This window comes from Danio rerio, chromosome 17 (assembly GCF_049306965.1).
Source record: "Danio rerio strain Tuebingen ecotype United States chromosome 17, GRCz12tu, whole genome shotgun sequence".
NCBI classification, from domain to species: domain Eukaryota; kingdom Metazoa; phylum Chordata; class Actinopteri; order Cypriniformes; family Danionidae; genus Danio; species Danio rerio.
The window spans coordinates 44,310,457-44,333,016 of record NC_133192.1 but is presented as its reverse complement, the minus strand read 5'-3'; the positions used below and the strand labels follow the sequence as shown (position 1 = coordinate 44,333,016).

General features: G+C 42.2%; 1 protein-coding gene across 1 annotated transcript in view; it reads left to right on the top strand.

Annotated features, from left to right (window-relative positions):
• Positions 1–22,560, top strand: part of rbks (ribokinase) — an 82,607-nt gene that overhangs the window by 59,382 nt on the left and 665 nt on the right.

Below are 22,560 nucleotides of genomic sequence, written 5' to 3'. Positions count from 1 at the left end.
CTCATAAACATTTCATTCCCCCTAGACAAACTGGGGTTTTAGACACAAATAAGGTGTAAGGACTGGTGAGAGTGTTATGGAATTTAATAACTCACACCAAGTGGAAAGAATTCCATGATGATGTGCGTGTGTGTTCAGTCCTTTACTGACAGCCGCATCACCTGGGTGTGTGGATCTTGTCGGTAAATGTGGCAAAAAGTCCTACATGATGGTAATAGTTTGATCGCGGTGTTTACTTCAATATTGCCACTAATATATACATAATCCACATGTCTTAATTCCATTTATGTTTAGTACAGTTATGACTTTAGTCGGATTAAGGTAATCAATAACTTGGTGTTTGGAGCTTATGTAGGCCTACAGTTCAAAATTCATGTTTAACTGAATAAACAGTTAATAAACCAATGTGTTTATTAACACTTTTTAAAAAATCTTATTGAAAATCATTTATTTTCATCACCAATTGTCATAGTAGAACAGTTTCTCAAGCAGTTTGTGATGCATTTTGGAAACAGGAGATGAGCCCCTGGTCTAATGTGCCACCTGGCTTGAGAAACCTGTTCTCAAAGACTTACTTGTAGTCATTATTTGGGTAGCACACATATTCTGAATGCCTTCAGAATTCAAATGAGCCATTTTAATCTAAATTAATTTAGATTAATTCCAAGATTACAGTGAAATTAATCTAGATTAAAAAAAACAAAAGAAAAAAAAAAATATATATATATATATATATATATATATATATATATATATATATATATATATATATATATATATATATATATATATATATATATATATATTTAAATTCCTACCTATAATTAAAAAATGACCAGAAAACATAGCTTAAACATATCTTAAAACATATTGACTAATGCAATATCATTCCTTGTTGTGGTTTAGACCACGTAAGAAAAACTTACAGTATGATCAAAGTGATTGATGAGCTTGCGATCATTTTTAAACTTGGCAATTATTTAATTGTTGGCTTGAATTTGTCATGTGTGTTATAAAAATAAGCTGTCTAATCTGCTGATTAATTACCAAATATACTAAATAGGAGGATAAACTCACTGAACAATGAGAAACTTTGATTTCACAGTCATAAATCATAGATTACAGCAGACAATAATTCACATCTAATTTATAGACTCAAGGTGACCATGTAAACTTGTTTCCTGGTGCTGAAAAAAAGAACCTCTATGTTTAGAGTACATTTATGGCTCTTTTCAATTGAATTGCAGAGCAGGAAATAAAACCCCCGGTATATTTACTGATACGCTGTCTGAAATTTTAGCACACTGCTGCTGCAAACATAACAAAGATGAAATCCCCATAGAAGAAATCCTACAAACAAGAAAGCATTGTGAATGTGCTGCAAATTGCTAATACAAAAGACACTAAGGTATTTAAATGTTGAGGGTGAAGCTCCAGCGGTGTAAAGTAACAAATTAAAAATGCTTAAATTACTGTAATCAAGTAGTTTTTACTTAGAAATTGTAATTTACTACGTAATTTTCAAAATGTGTACTTTTGCAGTATTTTTACTGCAGTATCAGTACTGATTTCCTTCAACCTGTATGCACCACTTTACTTTTTCCTGTTTATAGGGATTAGAAAAATCAGTCCTGTGATTCCTGTCCAATCAAATTGTATATAGAAAGTAAATTGCATCATACCAAACTACCTTAAGACATGCAGCAAACTGTTTGGAAGCATTATAATTTTTCAAGAAGATGTCCAAAATCTTTACACGCAATAACAGAGAGACTGTTTAGACTGAATGTCAATGATGAGAAGATGATGGATGTTTTCTGTATAAATGCACTACAGAAGGTTACGTTTACACACACACACACATGCACAAATTACATGTAAACGCATCAGCCGTTCTCTGCAGAAAAAAGCTACTTTTTACTCGTACTTAGTTTGAGGATTATCTTCACTTTTACTCTACTGGCACTACATATTTGGGCAAGAAATGGTACTTTTACTTGAGTATGACTTGTTTGTGCTTTTTCCACCACTGTCAAGCTCATTGTATTTGGTATCAGATTGGATTTAAAGGACACCTATAGTGAAAAATCTGCTTTTCAAGCTGTTTGGACAGACATATGTGTAGGTATAGTGTAAAGACGGCCATATTGGGGTGATATACACCCAGTCCTTTTATTTTTTTTTTTAATTTAACAACATAAAAACGGTGGACCATTTAGAGGGGTTTTGGGATCGACCACAACTTGACGTAGGAGTGCGGTCCCCCCACCCACCATTATTGATTGACAGGCGCGCATTACCAAATCATCAGTTTAATGTTTCACGTCTGCCATTTTCAGCGTGTGAGTCGAAGCGATGTCACCAAAGAAACACCATTGCTCTATTTTTAGGTTTAAGGCTCATTGGGCTCAACACAAGATCAACATTCACATATTGCGTTTTTCTTAAACTTCAGCCATTTGCATTTCCTGCAGTCACAGAAAAACCGTCATCTAGGTGCAGCTAGAAAGTGTGAGCGCATTGCCTCATGTAGGCGTCCCTCTATTGGAAATAACAAACTTGCCTAAAGCTGGTCGCACACCAGAAGCATCACGCAGCCAGGGCCGGCACGTCCACAGAGGTGACCTAGGCGGCCGCCTTGGGCGTCGGTATAGAGAGGGCGGCAGTATAGAGAGGGCGGCGTCCGCGACACCTCCTTTACCACCCGCGTCCTCAGCTATATTTGCGCAAGAAAGGGCGGCGTCAGCGACACCTCCATCAGCACCCGCGTGTCCTCAGTTATATCCGCGCATATGGCGACAGAATAGAGAGGGCGGAGTCCACGACACCTCCCTCAGCACCCGCGTGTCCTCAGTTATATCCGTGCATAGGGCGGCAGAATAGAGGTCCACGACACCTCACTTCATTTTCATAACCGGTCACTTTCGTTTTCACATTGAGGTTGAGAGCGGCGTGATCATCCTCTGCCTAGAGCGGCAGTTCAGCTTGCTCCGGCCCTGCATGCAGCACCATCTTTCCAAGTCTAAACATAGGTTTATATCAGGGAACACACACCGGCGCCGCAAGTCGGCACCCAGCCACGACTCAGGACACTGTTTATATTTCTGCCACGCCACAGAGCACCATCTGAACAGTTTCATTTTAAACAACATGCGAATGTGCATGAACACAGAGCAGGGGAGCTCTTGGCTCTGCCCCCTTGTTAAGTTTTTTTTTTTTTTTACTTCAACATATAATCAAAAAATCTGAACTGTGTTTTGAACTGAACTTAATTTGGCACACTCAGAAGAACCGTAATATTAATATTAAATCTTAAAAAAGGGGTAAACTAGGTGCCCTTTACCAGCCTGTGTGCCCAATAGAATTTGGTGACAGATCTTCTTATTTTAATTTCTTTAAGGGAATGAAGTTGTTTGCCAAGGTCTTTGTATGATAAGCACTTAGACGAAACTAATAATAAAAAGTATTGAAACCAAAACAAAAATGGTAAAAATCTAAATTCAGACAATGTGCTATTCAAACCAATCATAAAAAATGGGGTAAGACAGCCACTGCAGAATCAAGTCTTATGAAAAATTTGTTCATTAGACTAGTCCAGGTCCCATCAGAGCAGGCTGTCTCAGGTTCCACTGCCATCTCTGGGTGAGTCAGCGTTTAACAGGGGTCCATGTGGCAGCTGGCCCATTCACGCACACTTTGATGACCCATAGACTTAAAGTTTAACTCTTTTGGATCCTCTGATCCTTCTTCCAGTAACTGTTTTCCCCCTAGTTGATGAAACCTGGAAGGAGGAGGGAATGGGGCCAAGTGCCAGATTTTATCTGAAGTGGCTAGACAGAAGCAAGGCATGTTTCCATCAGTTAATTCTCCAAGGATGATGACATATTACTTTAAACTCAAGAGGGAAACCTGGATTTATTTAACACTTGGAAAAAAAAAACTGTGAACTGAAGACTGAAGTTTTTTTTACTGTGTGTTTATTTGTGAGGAATGCTTTCAGGCTTTAAAGAATCATATAGGAAGTGTTTTCTGGGCTTCTATCTGAGAAAAAGCAATCTGAGTCACAAAGTACAGTTCTGTGCTCCTTGGCCTGAATTCAGCTTTTCTGCAGTCTTACCAAATCTCAGCTAAACCAGATTTCTAGCTAAACATCTGCTCCCATTCAGACAAGATCCATGGAATGGCCCCAGCTCTGGTATTGCACAAAGAAAATGCTGTAAAGATTAAATTCTACACTGCGCTGTAGATCATTCCTCCATTAATCTTACGACAGCCTTCATACTCCCAACATTGACCCACTCTTTCATGAGAAAGCGATTCTATCTTAAGCCTCTGTGTATTTTTCACACAGAAACCAAGGTATCTGATCAACATCACACTCAGTTCTGAAGGATTGTGGGTGGCCTCTTGTGTTCAGGGGTCAGTCTAATTCCAGAACCTTGTTTTAGACAATCACAATCAACCCGACTTCACCTCCATAAAAAGAGACATGGAAGACCCACCGCATGGATCTTTACAGGAGATGGGGGTGGGTATTTACCGGAAAACTCTGCATGCCTCCAACCAACGTTGATGTCATTACACCAAGAGGCTATAAATGAGCCCCACACTGAGCCACATTGGGCAGCAGCCATTCTTTTGAGGGAAACCACCTCTTAGCAACATGTGCTGTGGTGACTATATGTCCACAAGTGTTACAAAAAATTAGATGTTTGACCATCGACAAACACAGAAACTTGTCGGTTACATACACACTCTAACTGTTTAAAATGAGCTGAAACAACACAGTTCTTGTAATTTCTTTAGCCAGTTTATGTTTTATGTTCAGTCAACTTAAATTTGTAAACCATTAGGTTAACTTAAGCGTTTTGTGTTGGGACAATACGAAGGAATTGTTTTGATCCAGCTATCTGGTTAGGGGATTTGTATTTCCTAGCATGCTTTGCCTGTGATTGATTTAAGATAGGTAATTGTTGAAAAAAATGTGTTTAAAGTTAATAGAAACCCTTGTTAGAATTTAATCTTCACTTTAGTTTGAAGGTTTAGAAGAGTTGCATGTAATGCTTTGAGTTTTGGGATTACCAACCTAGCAGAAGCACCCGTGATTTGCATGTTCAATTAGCAAAAATGCTTATCAGACTGTTGTTGGAGACCCCCCAAACCAACATATGATCTTTTACAATGCATAATATGGGTTATTTAACAATTGTTTTGATGTCACCTCACTCAAATCGTCTGACTAATCAAACGTTCTCTAGTATCTGACGTGTTCCGCCCTCTTCAAGATGCTTCTCATATGCTTTTCATTTGATTCGCTTGAGCTCAATCACTGTGACTGGCAGAGCTGTAATAAAAACTACACACTTTTGGCTATTTTTAAAAATGGGTGATTGTATACCAATGGATTACCAACAAAAGAGTTAATAGTAAATTACCATGTTGATTGTTAGTTGATAGTAAATCACCATGTTAATTGTTAGTTGATAGTAAATTACCATGTTATTTGTTAATACATTTCAAAAAGCATTAACAATTAAACCGATTGTTGGTGTCAGTGGTGTAGTGCGTAGTGCGTTGACACATGCACTCCGGTGCTCACGGCGACCCGAGTTCTCGTCTCGCAGTCCTAAGCCGATCCTTCCCCTCTCTCTGTTCCCCATGCTTTGTCAATACTCTATACTGCCCTGTCTATTAAAGGTGAAAACCCCCAAAAATAATTATAAAAAAAAATACAATTCCATTAAATTCACAGTTTTTAATTTTAATGTGCATATTATTAAGAAAAACTTTATCTATGCTGAAGTGCCACTTCATTACATATTTGGACGTTTTCATAAAACCCCTCCTATTCATAGCTGTCAACATTGGTATGTGAAAATAAGGGATATGCTCACTATAATAAGGAATTCCCCTGACCCCCTTTAAAAAAATCCCCAAATTACTAAATATGCTCATTTGGAGCTGTTTCATTGTAAATAAACAGTTAAATGGTCAGTAATATGTTTTATTATTATTATTATTTGCAAAATAAAAAGTATACATCTGCAGCAAATCAATTTCCAAACAGTTCAGCTTATTAAAATTAGTAGCTTTTATAATGAAATAGAATCAAATCTCATTAGCCTTTTCTTTACTGTGTAACGTACACATTCTGATTAAAGAGCAACGAATTAATGCTTTATTTAGATCTTTTCACTTGATTACATTAAATAACAGGTTTTCTAACTGTAGTTACTGTAGTAACTGTAGTTAGAAAAGGAGTCTAAATACGGTAAAAATATGGGAAAAATATCTTTACGGGATCATAGCGGGATAGAACTGTAAAATACGGGAGAATCCCGAGAAAAACGGGAGGGCAGGTATTCTCCCATTTAGCCATGCGTTTTATTATTATAATTAATCTACATGCTTAGCATCTACAGCTTATTCCCTCTGTATATCTCAGTATGAGTATTACTATTAAATATGTTGTATGCGGTTTTTTGTCAGATCGCTCCACAAATGTAGCAGATAACAATGTAATTTTCATTTGCTTGACATTGGTATAAAAAGTATTTTTAAAGTATGACACAATACATTTAAAACTGTTATGTTATGTTAACCACATATAAATTTATTGTATAAAAAATGTTAAAAGTGTTGCAGTTTTTATCACCACATCCTATATCTAAATTGTTAATGATGGCCTTGCATATACCCAAACAGATGAACTGTATGGCTAAACCGGACAAGGTGGAATTCGATCATTTCATAGGGGATTCTTCTCTGCATAGTTTTATTTCATTCGGTTAAGAAATCTGTGGTGTTCAGCCCTGTGGCTATATAGAGCAGACTGAAGGGACAGTAAGAGGTGTGTAATAGAGATCGATGGTAAAGAGGCAGGCCATTAAGATGAGTAATCTGGGAGACTTGTGAGAAGCAATGACAGGGCAATCTGCGGTTAAATCTGAGCACATCACTGCATTCCTCTGTGCTTTCCCATCATAAATTGCAGTATCAACCCTCCCCCAGTTCCCAGTCTAACCCCTGCAGGCATGGCCAAACACGTCAGTTTTCTGATTAATTTAATACAAAACGAGATAAAAAAAAATAAAAAAAGAGATTCATGTGTATTAATGATAACTTGCAAACATGATCAATGGAATGTGGAAAATGCACTGGGAAATCTGTATGCATGTAGCCAGGAACTCAAAATACTGCATGCTTAAAATGTTCGAATTTTAAATGAAGGTAAAACAGAAGGCTTTTTTAATTTTTTTTTTTTTGGACTAAGCAACTCTTTGGAAAAATCTTCCTGTAACCAAACAGCACCTTCTGTATTAACTCTTAATTCATTAGTTAAACCTTGTTTATTTGAAAAAGTCAGAATGTGTTAATTTTTATATTTTTATGTTGTTTACATTTTGATTACTTTTTTTTATGCACTGCTTAATTTATTCTAGAAAATCCTTTAATGTAGTTTAGGCAGTGGTGGAAAGAGTACTGAAAAATCATAGTACCACTACCTGCCTAAAAATGTAGTGCAAGTAAAGTAAAAGTATCTGCTGTAAATCTCAATCAATGTATGAGTAAAAAGTAGCCCTTTCAAAAGCAATCAAGAGTAGTGAGTAGTGAGTATTACGCTGTTAAAAGCTGATGCATTTTCATGTAATTAGTGCATGTTTGTGTAAAAGTAACTTTCTGTAGTGCATCTAGTGATTGCCCAGCTGGCACACAACGTCATAAGACGTTTTAATAAAAGGTTAAATTTAGGTTGTGATGTAAGGAGACCAAAATTCAATGTCTAGCATCTAGATGCCAGCATCTAAGGACAACATTACTTTGCTGTCCAATAACGACGTCAAATGACATTGTTATTTGGTTTATTTTAGGTTGTTAGAAAGTGACCAAAATCTGACATTGAGCCAGCATCCTTAACCAACATCATATTGACATTCAAATACTGATATTTATTCATCAGGTATGGCAACCAAAATCCAACATCTGATCGATGTCATAGTGGTAGAGTCCACACAATGTCAAGCTGTGACATCATTAGACATTGATATTTGGTTGGTTTTAGGTTGGACATTGACGTTGGCCTGATGTTATTCCGTCAACCTGATTTTAATTACCAAACAAAATGCAACGTCCCCCTGGCGTTGGGGTACAACGTCAATTTGACATCATGTTGAAGTCTTGTGCCTGCTGAGTGTTTAAGGCCATTTCGGTCATCATACAGTAAACATCCGTGATCTTCTCATCAGTGACATGCATCTAAACAGTCTCTGAGTCATTGCGTGTAAAGATTTTGGACATCTTGGACACTTTTAATGCTCCCAAACAGTTTGCCAGTTATAAATCGCCCGTGTCTTAAGGTAGTTCATCATGATGTGATTTTTCTTCTGTGTGTGATTTAATTGGACTGATTTTTCACTAGACTGATTTTTCTAATCCCCTTAGACAAGACAAAATAAAGTATTGACTGCAGGTTGAAGGAAAGTATTGGAGTAAAAGTAACAACACTGCCAACCCAGGCTCATTCTAAAAACGTAGTCCTGCAGACATTTCTGGAAACCTCGAATTATGTAGCCGGAGGTACGTATGGATGCATTTCATTTTTTTATGCGAACGCTAAGGGGCGGTGTGACGCCGTTCCCTTTCGCACTTGCCGGCTGACCGCTTACCTTCATGTGGAGGGCTTTCCCGCTGCAACCAGTTTGTCTGGTTAGCTTGTCGTGTGTGTCAGCAGACGACTGGGTTCGAGTCCAGGGAAGAGCGGTTCCAGAAATCAGGTAAGACAAAAACAGAATCCAAAAAATAAAGCGAACAAGTAAATAAGAGGCTGAAAATGGGGTCACATCCAAAAACTTTTTAAAATTCAGACGAGGGCTTTTCTATTTCTGGACGGCTTTTTTTTTGTAAATTGTTGGTTATGTTTAGGGAAGTAAGCGGGGAGTGGGTCAATCAGTAAAACTGCTTGAGTTTAGGGAAGGAGGAAGAGGGTGGGTCGGCCGATTGGCCGGTCGCCCAGTCAATCATTCAGCCAGTGGGACAGACGGTTGTTTGTCAGCGGCCTCTTGTGGGTTTACGCGAGAACGGTGCGGATGTGAACGACGCTCGTGAGAGACGTTTGAGATGTGAAAAAGCGCACATAGTGACCTCTCGCGGATTCGCGAAAACAAAAACTGCACAAACACGTACCTCCCAGGACATATTTTGCGGTCTCCAGAAATGTCCGCAGGACTACGTTTTCAGAATGAGCCACACTGGACTAAAAATATATTCAAGTGAGATTAAAAGTACACATTTTTAAAACTATTTAGAAAATTACAATTCCTGAAAAAAAAACTACTTAATTTCAATAATTTGAGTCTTTGTAATTAGTTACTTTACACCAGCGAGTTTTGGAGTATTTATGGGAAATTTGAACCATTCTTCTAGAAGTATATTGTGATGTCAGGCATTAACGGTGGATGAGTTGGCAAAGCTGACAGTCTCTGCTCTGATTCATCCCAAAAGTGTTCATCTGGGTTGAGGTCAGGACTCTGCGCAATGTCTTGGTACTTGATTTTACACAACTGTGCCATCTGGACGCGATTCGAACACCTGAATTGTCTGATTTGGAGGGGTGACTCAAAAGTAAGGCCAGACAGAATCTGCAGACATTTTTTGCTATTTCTGCTGAGAATTTTGTTAAAAATCTGCAGATTTATGCGGGATGATTTTGGCAGTATCACAACTAAAAACTTGATATTAAAATAAAAAAAATACCTTTTTAACTTTTTATTTTATGTTTACAATGTAAATCCAATTAAATCCACTTTATTTGGTAAACAAACAACATCTTTCATATAATATCTCTACTAAAAGACAGAAAATATTACTTTACAAACTGAATTTTAAATAAATCATTTGAAATTTTATCATATTAGTCAGTAATTATACTGAAATTAATTTAAAAACTGAATAAATATAAATTGACACACATTTACTCAAGTAAATAAACAGAATCAATGATGGGCTAAAAATCTGCGGAATTCTGCCCACGCAGATTCCGTGTGGGCCTACTCATAAGTTTAGGCAAAATAAATATACATATTGAAACATTATTCATTTTCTTTTCGGCTTAGTCCCTTTATTAATCTGGGGTTGCCCCAGTGGAATGAACCGCCAACTTATCCAGCATATGTTTTACGCAGTGGATGCCCTTTCAGCTGCAACGCATCCCTGGAAAGCAAAGACATACGCTATAGAAGAATTGAATAAACCAAAACTGGCTGTAGTGTATGAGTGTGTATGGATGTTTCCCCAGGCCCGTAGACAGCCTGGTGAAAGGGATGTTTTTTTTTTCCTTAAATTGTGGAAATGTTTTTTTGCAGTTATTTACCTCATTTTCTATTTAATTGTGATGTTTATATACTCCGATAATGGGCATTTTAAGCACTATTCTTAGCTGAATTAGCTTAGCTTAATTAGCTTAAGATTTATAATAAACAAATATAAAGAAACCTTCAAGTTTTTCTTCTTGAAAATTTATCTAACAACAGCATAAATAGTATAAACAGCAAAAGTCAGTCTAATGCACTCGAAAAATGTGGAAAAAAATATTAAAAAGCCTTTTCTGACATGGCTATTTCTTAAAACTGCACCTACACGTTTTGATAACACTTCATCTGGGTAACCTGATGTAGCCACAGTTTTAAGGAACAGCCATGTCAAATGTTTTTATTATTTTTTCCACATTTTTAAATGCCTTGGACTGATTTTGATGTTTATTCTGATGAATTCCTAACACAAAGAGCACCTGAGAACTTTTTGGTTGATTTTGGGTTTTTATACAAGTAGTATTAAAATTACCTCTGATAGGCTGCTTTTGATGCTTCGGACCTTTTCATTGGTCATTTATATTCTCTCAAGAAAAAGGGTCATTATTTAAACTAAAAGTAAGGCTATCAAGTTAGTCAATAGTGAACGTTGAATTCACTTGTCATATTGTGCGTTTTCTTCAAACCTTCGATGGGTTAATTCCACAATTTATGATAACAGCAGTCAAAATAGGTCAAAAGAGAATATAGTGGCAACAATTCTGGACCTTTGTCAGTGGGGGTTGGGGGGGGGGTCTTTCGGACCACCCGAACCCCCCAGGCTACGGGCCTGTTCCCCATAGTAGATTGCAGCCGGAAGGGCATCCACTGTATAAAACATATGCTGGATAAGTAGGGACTAGGAAAATGAAATCAAATGAGAAGTGTTTGTCTTTGTCATTGACATAATTCATTAAATTTTAGAATCTAAGGTTAGATATGACAAAAACACTCCATTAGATATGTCTCCATTGTCATTAGATATGACAAAAACAAGTAAACCAAAGCTGTGGAACATACGTCAGACGCAAAAATGTCACACTCTGTGTCTCAGTATAAAAGAGAAGTCTTTCCAAATAACTTTCAGCCATGCGTCTACACTTCATTACTGACAGAGGTCAAGAAAAGCTTAAAGCATGTGTCGTTTTACTCTGACCCCTGTCTAAGCCAGACTTACTCACCATGCCCTTAATAAAGGCAAACACAAATGACTCAACAGCACTCAAATGGAGTATGAAGGCCATGTCGTCATTAAATAATATCAAGATCAAGTGGAAGTTTAATATTTATTTAGAGTTTGTACATTATGGTGCACAGGCTTTCCTTTTCTGTGCAAAGTTACTACTTTTGGACTGACTATCTTTAAAAAGAATGACTGCACCACCTACTGTCACATTTGCTTCTCCAGCCAAATCCAATTTAATGTTATTTAATTATTTTACAATTTTCCTAAAGTTAAACAGTTGAGTTGAACATTTTTAACTAAGTTGTACTATTTAGCCAATGTCCAGGACTGGAAGGAGCACTTTTAGGTTAGTTTAATTTAACTCTCAATATCAGGCCCGGATTGGCTAATCGGGAGAAACGGGAGAATTCCCGGTGAGCCGGTCTGTTTTTTGACCGCGAGGGCCAGTGTCCCTAGCTGCTTGCACTCTCAGCTGTTGCACTTTTTTCATTTATTTGTTTATTTGACCATAACCTCACTGTTTTTATTCACTATTTTGCTGCAGCTCCGTTCTTTTTATTCATTTTCTCGCAGCCCCGTGAGCAAAATGCCGCCCGCAGGTTAAAGATGATCATCATTAACCTGCGAGCTGCTCCCACTTCCACCCCAAACAGCAGCACCTTAGTGAATATTAATTAATATTAATGAATATTACACCTGCTCAATGAAAATCAGATGATTCACTACATTAATAAATCTGACATAATGATCAGAAATCTAAAAAGGGGAGAAAAAGAGTAGGGTAAAAAATGAGTAGGCATCAATAGCAGCAGATAACAATGCAGTGCTTAACAGTGCCATTGTGGTCCAGTGGTTAGCATGGTGATACAACGCCGCTGATCCATGTTCAAACCTCACCAGAGTATAATGTTGTTGTTGTTTTTTTTTTTTCATTTTCAGTGTTAAGACAGTAAAATACTGTTTGGGTTACTTATGTAGGGGTACATATATATTTTTTTTTTTTGGTGTGACGACCGTTACAAAGGACTGGATATCTATAAAGAATTAATGTTCTCATATTTATGAAAAACATTTGAAGTTCTAAAGCAGCTGTGTCCTTGAAAAAGACATGATAGTGTCATTAGAAACTCAATTGGAAATGACCTTATTTTAATATAGTCAGTCGTCGACTGAGGTGGGCCGGTCTAAGGCTTGAAACTTCAGCTAAAAAAAGAGTCCCACTTCAGCCCTGCTCAATATTATATTATTATTTTGGATTTTTCAATGATAATACGCTATATTAAAATGATCGAAGTAATGCACTCTCTACTGTTCTCCGATTGATTACTTCCAACTTAGCGCAAAAACAGCCTCATGATCGCGTCTGCAACTAGTACACGCAAGTCTGTTCACTCATAAACTCTGTGTAGTGAAAGTGAACGTCTCTGTTTGTGTAATTTTGTGTGACCTATTTAATTTATCCACATAGTTGTCTAAATGAACATCCTGTGAGTGGGTTTTAAAGGATGCGCACCCATACAGGAGAATCTAGTGAGTGCAGGTTTATTTTACATTCTATGGTAAAACCTCAATTAAGTCTCACCAGATTGATCACACGTGAGGCTCACTGTTCCTGTCAGCGATCTCCCAATAATATCCAGCTGCTTACTCAACCGCCATCAGATCGACGCGTTTCAACAGATTTAGGGTGCTTTACTGTATTTTACATTTGTCTGTACATTTTTGAATAGTAGATATTTAATAGGACAGTGGTTCTCAAACTTTTTTCACCAAGTACCACCTTAGAAAAAAATCGTCTCTCCAAGTACCACCTTACGACGCTATTTTTTTAACCAGTATTAAAAAAATAGCGTCGTAGGCCTAATTAAGCAGCTACAGGTGTGCACAGTTTAAAAACGATGCAGATTACTTCCTATTATTAAGAATATGTATTAATGTCAGTCACTTTAAACATTTTAAATAGTCTGAACATTAACTGTGCTTGCAGATAAAAAAAGTTTTAGCTAAAATGTGCTTTTAAAAATTCATTAAAAATGGCGCTGTTTTTAAAAAGTAAAAAGAAAACTGCTGTACTTAAATCTAAAGTATTCATTGTAGCCTATTCATCAAAAGCTGGAAATGCTGCTTGGACCTTATGAATATAGGCTATATGTCACATTCCTACACTTTCAGACAAATCTTGAAATATATGTTAAATGTACATATGACAGGGTTCACACAGGCACAGCCTAATGAAAATCGATTCCAGCACCTATTTTTTTTTTTTCAAGACTGACATGTATTGAAGACCTGAAATGTATTCTCAGCAACCCATAAAATATTGCATAGGAATAGATACAAATAAAAACCATTAATAATAATATTTATTAATCATATATTAATGATATAATAAACCTGCACTAAATGCTTGTGAAATCTTTTTTGTACTCAAGTAAAAATACTATTACACTGCTAAAATAACAACATTTTTAGTAAATAATGCTAATATTTGGTAAAAGTACAAAGTACTCTTTTAAAAAGTACTAGTTGGTTACTTTTGAATAAAAAAATCAGATTTTCATTATGAAATCACTTTTTTTAAGTGTAAACCTGATTTAATGGTTTGATTGCTTAAATCCAAAGCTACGTGTATAGGAATATGCACTAACAAAGGAAGTATGGTTGATTTTTCCTTTCATGACAATTAATCTTTTTCAATAGCACTGGTAAAACTACCAAATAATCTTTAAGGCCATAGAGACACTTTTTGCCCATTTTTTAAAAAAGATATTATTAAGCTTTGAAAGGTTAAAGTATATGGTAAAAAGATTTAAATTTAGCCTTTTATTTACATATTTTACACTATTTTTCTTTACAATATGGCAAATTTGTTTCTTAAATAGCTGTACATCACATGTAGATTTTATTTTACACTTGATCTTAATCTAAAATAGAAACTTAAAAAAATACAAGTACACTGTCAGTAAAAAAATAAAACAAATGGCTTCATTTTACTTGAGGTATTTGAAATATGACGACACTACATTTATCAAAGCAGTGCTTTAAGAGCCTTATTGTAAATTTTGATAAATAAACAATAAGTAACAATGGATTGCTTTGACCTGTTATGCTTTAAGACCAGATTTAAGATCAGAATACAGCTAAATGTATAAATCACACAAATACCTCATCCAGAAACATTTCCAGCATAATTTTTGTCGTAAAGAAATAAAAAAGTTCAACCTTTGCTAAAAGTAAGTTTCACTTGACAATACAGCCAAATAAGAAGACCATTAGCATTGTCATCGATCATGCATCAATCTATTTCTAAATACTTGATAACTTTAAATACTTTTGACTAAATTTAGTCAAGGAGCAAAGATAAATAATGTCTACTTTAATAGTGGAAAGATCGCGATTGTATTCAATCTGAGCACACACACGATCATGAGAGGACTTGCAGTTAATTTTATAAAAGCATATTTAAGAGCTCGCATATCTGTTTTAGCGATTTGCGTACATGAATGCGCTCTCGTGTTAAAATAAAGCACTCGCCGCATTTGCAGAAATGAGTAATTGCGCAATACCTCCATTCCCGCGCCGCCATTCAGAATGTATTTGGAGGAGTGACAGGTCAGAGGCGAGTCGACTGGCTGTCGGAGAGCGAAACGTGTATGAAGATCATCAAATAGGCAGGAAATATGTCCGCGGTTTAATTACTCTGCTAGACATCTCTATAGTGAAAACATCCGAGAAGCATTAATCCAACAAAACATTTGTTTTTAAGTAGTTTTTTTCTGTCTCTGCAACACAGAAAGCATTTGTCCCGCCCTTACGTTTCACGCAACTAGACAAGGTCGACTGTGATTGGCTACTTTTCATGTCATGTCAGTCAAATCACGTCATGTCATGTCAGTCAAATCACGCTTCAGAATCAATTCTTAAACTTCGGAAACTGATTTTCAGCAGCTTATGACACAATGCACTAAAATAAACACTCTAAGCACAGCGCTGTGATCGTACACTTCACAAAACAGCCAATGCTGATCACATCGATGTTATATTACACATTTGAGGATTAAAAGTGTTAATTGTTTCTTTCATTATTCAGCGATTCCTCCGCGTACCACTAGGAGGAAGCCCGCGTACCACTAGTGGTACGCGTACCACAGTTTGAGAACCACTGTAATAGGAGATAGTCAGTCCAGTTTAAAGCGGAAGCTGGTCTTTTGCTATCTTCCTGTTGACCTGTAGTTCCCCTTCGGGGGGAACTCTAGCACTATAAGTGGATTTGAAGTTCTAAATCCACGTATGGGAGATTCGGTTCAGAAGCTACTCGTCTGAAAGAGTATTGAACGGGCCAATTAAGAATGAATTGGCAGCGAAAGCCTGCGCAGGTGTGCAGCATATGCAATCAACTGAGTATATATACACACCTGGCGCCAGCAGACGCTATCCTTTTCGCTTCAGAGACTTTTCTGATCGAGCTTCATGAGGGTTCCTCCTGCTGTCTACAGCCACTTCGAGCGAACGAGTGTCTCCCGGTCCAGAGCGAGTCCACGCAGCGGCAGACGGTCGAGCTGGGTTTCTCCCTTGCCTGGTGTCCCTTTGGGTCCGGTCCTCCAAGAGCGGTGCGTATTGCTGCAAAGCATCCTAAAAGAGCAACACAGTCGTGCAGCACGTCCTTTTCAGGACGGCGCTCCGACTGTGCGTTTCTGGTTGCGGGGTTTCCTGGCTCCGGATTATGGGCACGTTCACTGCATTATTTTTTTGGGGGTCCAGCATGTTAATGTGGTGCTCGGGGGCGGTTCATGTCGTCACTGCGATGCCATGACCGTCGCGCGGTTGAGATCGCGGCTAGCTTTCGTAAGAGCAAGCCACCCTAGTCGCCTCCTGCTCTGCAGCGGGTACTCGGGCAGATCTGAGGGTTCCAGCGAGAGATAATCCGCCGCCTAAGGGCTCGCGGACCTCTCGCTCCTCCAAGCGCTCCATCCAAGCTTCGGGTACTGGGAGTGATCCGTCTAATCAGATGGTAGCTCTCACGCTCGCTGACACCGGAGATCAGATGTCCTCCGCGGCATCGGAGGGTGGGCTTTCATTGTCCGACGATGATCCGGACCCGCTCGACCCCTTCGGGCAGGTGAGTGCTGTCAAAACGGATACTGAAACGGACGTGTTAGCCGTGCTTTCCCAGGCTGCTTCGGCCGTGGGTTGGAGATGGTTTATCCACCAGCTCCGCGGCCGACTGACTAGAGGGGCGTTCCCTTCTTCCCGGTGACGCACAGTAGGCTCACGCGGTCTTAAAGAGCACTTTTTTTCTGCTCGTGCTGCGTGTCCCTCCACCCTCACCACTCTTGGTGGTGGAGCGGCCAGGGGGTATGTGGCAACTCCTCAGGTTGAGTGCGCTATGGCGGTTAGTCCGCGCGGCGCCTCTTCTTGGTGGGGTCCGCCTCGTCTCCCATCCAAAGCCTGTAAGTTTCTGCTCCCCGGAGTCAGAGCTTGCAAAGCTACGGACCAGGCTGCTTCCGCCTTGCAAGCGATAGCCACCTACCAGCGCTACCAAGCGCAGGCGCTGGCCGAGCTGCACGAGGGTGGGTCCAACCCAGGCTTATGAGCTTCGCACCGCAGCCGACTAAGCTCCTCGGACTACTGAGTCCGCTGCGTGTGCTTTGGGGAGGACGATGTCCACACTAGTGATCCAGGAGCGCCACCCCTGACTAGAACCTGGCTGGTATGTGCAAAGTCGACAAAGTCCGCTTTCTTGACTCGTCCATATCCCAAGCTGGTCGGCGACACTGTCTGCGAATTCACCCAGGAATTCGAGGCAGTGAGAGAGCAGTCTGATGGGTGATGTCTTATCGGCGGATCCGTAGCCCGCTCCGCCCGCCGTGCCATCCATACCTGCTCCTCGCCGAAGGCGCCCGCCTACGAGAGCTGCACCGCCCCCGCACACGCCTCTGGCGAAGCGAGCGCGTCGAGCACCTCGGAAGCAGGCAGCTCCCCCTGCCCAGAACGCCGCTAAGTCCGGCAACGGACCGCGAAGCGTCCCTGGGACAGGTCATCTGGAGAAGAGGGAACTTGCTCTTCCCCGCTGGAGGGCGGGGCGCCATTTCCAACGGCACCTTTTACTGCCATGAAATGAAAGGGCACTTTTTCACTTCCCCGGATGTGACAGCCCAAAATCTGCCAGTCTGAGACACTGTGCTCTCTAGCTCGCAGGTTCGGTGCGCTCCGCCAGTGGCTCACAAGCACTGCAAGCCCTGCCAGTCTGGGACGCGCCGCCTCTCAGCTCGCAGGGTCTGCATGCTCCGCCAGCGGCTCACGGGTGCTGGGGGGACGGTCTCCCTTCTCCCAGCCCCCAAGCCCCTTTTCCGGAGTCAGGGTGCGGAGCCAGAGCGAATCGCTCTCCTCCAGCTCTTCTGTGGGACCCTCGCGCTCCCCGGATCAGCACACCCGCTCCATGCTGCCCCTCCGCGGGTACGTCAGTGATTGCTGCGATGATGTCATTAGCGAGGGCTCTGCCTGCCTGGTTAGCGCGGGCCAGCCCCTCGCGGTGGCTCATACGCACGATCAGACTCGGCTACGAACTTCAGTTCTCGAAACGGCCTCCCAAGTTCACGGGCGGGTATTTCCCCAGGGTCAATAGCCCCTATCCGCCCCTGTCTTGCGAGAGGAGATTGCTGCCCTCTTGGCGAAGGGTGCAATCGAGCCGGTACCTCCAGCCGAGATGAAGAGCGGATTTTACAGCCCGTACTTCATCGTACCCAAAAAGAGCGGTGGGTCACGGCCAATCCTAGATCTGCGCGTTTTGAATCGCTGCCTTCACAAGCTGTCGTTCAGAATGCTTACGCAGAGGCGCATCCTCCGATGCGTTCGTCCTCAGGATTGGTTTGCAGCCATAGACCTGAAGGACGCGTATTTTTATGTCTCCATTCTTCCACGCCACCGTCAGTCTCTGCGGTTTGCGTTCGAAGGTCGAGCATGGCAGTACAAGGTCCTCCCCTTCGGGCTCTCTCCGTCTTCGTGGGTCTTCACCAAACTCGCGGAGGGTGCCCTAGCGCCCCTGCGGCTCGCGGGCATCCGCGTACTCAATTATCTCGACGACTGGCTGATTTTAGCCCACTCTCGGGAGTAATTGACTGCGCACAGAGACGAGGTGCTCCGGCATCTTCGCCGATTGGGGTTGCAGGTCAACTGGGAAAAGAGCAAACTCTCCCCGGTGCAGAGGATCTCTTTTCTCGGAATGGAGCTGGACTCGGTCACCATGGTAGCGCGCCTCTCCGGAGAGCGCGCTCGCCTGCTGCTGAACTGTCTGAGGGGGCTCGACAGCAATTAGTGATCCCACTGAAACATTTTCAGAGGCTCCTGGGGTATATAGCTTCCACTGCGGCTGTCACGCCGCTCGGATTGCTCCATATGAGACCACTTCAGCACTGGCTTCAAGATCGAGTTCCAAGACGCGCATGGCATGCGGGCAAACACCGAGTCTCCGTTACTGCGCTGTGTCGCCGCACCCTCAGCCCCTGGAACGACCCCTCGTTCCTGCAGGCCGGTGTGCCTCTGGGACAGGCGTCCAGTCATATTGTTGTCTCAACAGATGCTTCCAGCACAGGCTGGGGAGCCGTGTGTCGCGGGCATGCAGCTGCGGGCCTGTGGGTAGGTGCCCAGCTGCGTTGGCATATCAATCGCCTAGAGCTGTTGGCAGTGTTCCTTGCTCTCCGGCTTTTTTTTCCGGTGCTGGAGCAGCAACACGTGCTGGTCAGGACGGACAGTACGGCGGCAGCAGCGTATATCAACCATTTGGGGGGTATGCGCTCTCGCCGCATGTCTCAGCTCGCCCGCCGTCTGCTCCTCTGAAGTCACCCGCGGCTGTAGTCGCTGCGCGCCATTCACTTCCCAGGTATGCTCGACCGTGCAGCCGATGTGCTCTCACGGCAGCAGATTCACTCTGGAGAATGGAGACTCCACCCCGAGTCTGTCCAGCTGATTTGGGCGCGGTTCGGGGAGACCCAGATCGATCTGTTGCTTCCCCCGAGTACGCTCATTGCCAGTTGTTTTATTTCCTGACCGCTCTCTCGGCACGGATGCACTGGCCCACGGCTGGCCTCGGGGCATACGCAAGTATGCGTTTCCCCCAGTGAGCCTGATCGCGCAGTTACTGTGCAAGGTCAGGGAGGACGAGGAGCAGGTTCTGCTAGTTGCGCCCCTCTGGCCCAACCGGACCTGGATATCAGAGCTCTCCCTCCTCGCGACGGCCCTCCCATGGCAGATCCCTTGAGAGAGGACCTACTTTCTCAGGGACAAGGCACCGTCTGGCACCCTCGTCCCGATCTCTGGAACCTCCACGTGTGGTCCATAGACACGAGGAAGACTTAGGTAACCTGCCTCCTGCAGTGGTTGATACCATCACTCAGGCTAGAGCCCCCTCTACGAGGCGCGCCTACGCCCTGTAGTGGAGTCTATTCACTGAGTAGTGTGTCTCTCGCAGAGAAGACCCCCGATCTTGCCAGATCAGTGTTGTGCTCTCTTTCCTTCAAGAGAAGCTGGACAGTAGGCTGTCGCCCTCCACTCTCAAGGTTTACGTTGCCGCCATCTCCGCTCACCATGACGCGGTGGCTGGTGGCACCGTGGGAAAGCATAACCTCATCATCCGGTTCCTCAGAGGCGCTAGGCGAATTAATCCAACTCGCCCCCCTCTCACGCCCTCTTGGGATCTCGCCCTCGTTCTCACGAGCCTGCGATTTGATCCCTTCGAGCCACTCGATACAGTATCTTTAAGATTTCTGTCCCTGAAGACAGCTCTGCTGGTCGCGTTGGCCTCCATTAAGAGGGTCGGGGACCTGGAGGCATTTTCGGTCAGTGACTCGTGCCTGGAATTCGGGCCGAGATTTTCTCACGTTATCTTGAGACCCCGCCCGGGTTATGTGCCCAAAGTTCCTACCACTCCCTTTAGAGATCAGGTAGTAACCCTGCAAGCGCTGCCCCCGGAGGAGGCAGACCTAGCCCTGTCCTTCCTTTGTCCAGTTCGCGCTCTGCGCATTTATGTGGACCGGACTCAGAACTTTAGATCTTCTGAGCAGCTCTTTGTCTGTTATGGCGGACGGCAGCAGGGAAGTGCCGTGTCTAAACAACGTTTATCCCATTGGATTGTGGAGGCCATTTCATGTGCTTATTGAGCAGAGGTCAGCCGCGCCCCCTGGGAGTGCGTGCGCACTCCACTCGGAGCGTCGCATCCTCTTGGACATGTGCGTGCGGCGCTTCTTTAACAGACATTTGTAGAGCTGCGGGTTGGGTGACACCCAACACATTTGCAAGATTTTATAATCTGCGAGTGGAGCCGGTTTCCTCAAGGGTGTTAGGTACCTTTGGTGATTGAGGAAACAACTCGGTAGGTGTTGTACACGCTTGCGGTGCCTTTTTTCCCTAACTCGGAGAGATATGCACCCTCCTGTCTGTCAGTAAAGTTCCCCATTCGGTAAGCCCTGCAGATTCCTCCGAGGCCCCCAGCACTGACTCAGCGGAGGAGTCACTTGCTGGACCATTACGTTGTAGGTCTGCCCGCTGGTCAGCCCGCGTTTTGGGTATAGGTGCCTGCTATGGCCGATCCCCGCTGGTGATCCCCATATGCTTTTCCGCCACGGTTAAGTTCCCCCCCCTGGGTGGACCTGTGCTTTCCCTATCTGCTAACCACCTTCTTATGCGCACTCCCCTTTCTCAGGGTTAGTCCATATGTAATTCCATTTGTTCCCCTATTGGGTGCGGATGGTCTCCGCAGCGTCCTCCCTACTGGGATGGCACGCTTCCCAATGTACTGTCGTATATTCCTAGAATTATCTAGACGTTAGCGACTCCCAAAAAAATATACCTATTCCGTAAAACTTCTTTTGAAGTGGGATAAGTTAGAGCCAAGGGCACGTTGGAGGACCGCGCTTCTCATGATCTGGGTGCGTCACGCTTGCCTGACCGCTCTCTCATGGTTGGTGTTGGTAAGGTGCAGTCTTTATGGCGCTTTCAATGGGCTCCCATACGTGGATTTAGAACATCAAATCCACTTATAGTGCTGGAGTTCCCACCGAAGGGGAACGTTCGAGGTTACTAAAGTAACCCTTCGTTCCCCGAGGAGGGGAACGGAAGCACTATACTCCGTCGCCATAATGACTGTCCCTTAGCTGTTAAAAGTCTCTTCAGCTTAAAAAGGATAGCGTCTGCTGGCGCCAGGTGTGCTTATATACTCAGTTGATTGCATATGCTGCACACCTGCGCAGGCTTGCGCTGCCAATTCATTCTTAATTGGCCCGTTCAATACTCTTTCAGACGAGTAGCTTCTGAACCGAATCTCCCATACGTGGATTTAGAACATCAAATCCACTTATAGTGCTTCCGTTCCCCGAGAAGGGTTACTTTAGTAACCTCGAACGTTCTCTTTGAATCTCTGTGTGTGTGTATATATGTATGTATAGATGAGCAATTCCAAGCAAGCTTAGACCCGGAAGCTGCTTTGCATGACGTCACACTTAACAAGCAGATAGCATCATGGCGTAATAATCAAAGAACCATAACCTGGCTGCAGCAGGCACAATGATATTAAGCAGCACCTGAAAATAGTCCCCAGCTAGATAACTGTGCAATGTAATCGCATTGTAACTACAGAAGGGTCCAGCTTAAAATAGGAAAGTTATCAAAACTATTTTTCTTTTAAATAATGGACCATTTTCGAATTTTCAGGTTTCTCAGTAGTGGAAGACGTCATAGCTGGGTAAACTTAGAGCACAGTGAATGGGAGAGAACAATAATATATTTTTTTAAAACCCTATTTACAAAACCACACTATGGTGTTATCAAGACTTTCAGAAAAAGGAAAAAAAAATAGTGTGTGAGACTGATGACAGCAGTCAGAGGAGAGAATAACGTCAAAGTTACTCTCAGTCCCATAGATGCTGCACTGGAAACACATCGCATAAGCGGTAATTTTTTTGTAATTCAACGCAAAGATGATAAAATACATGCATAAATACATATAAATGTTCATATGTTTTTTTTAAATCTAAA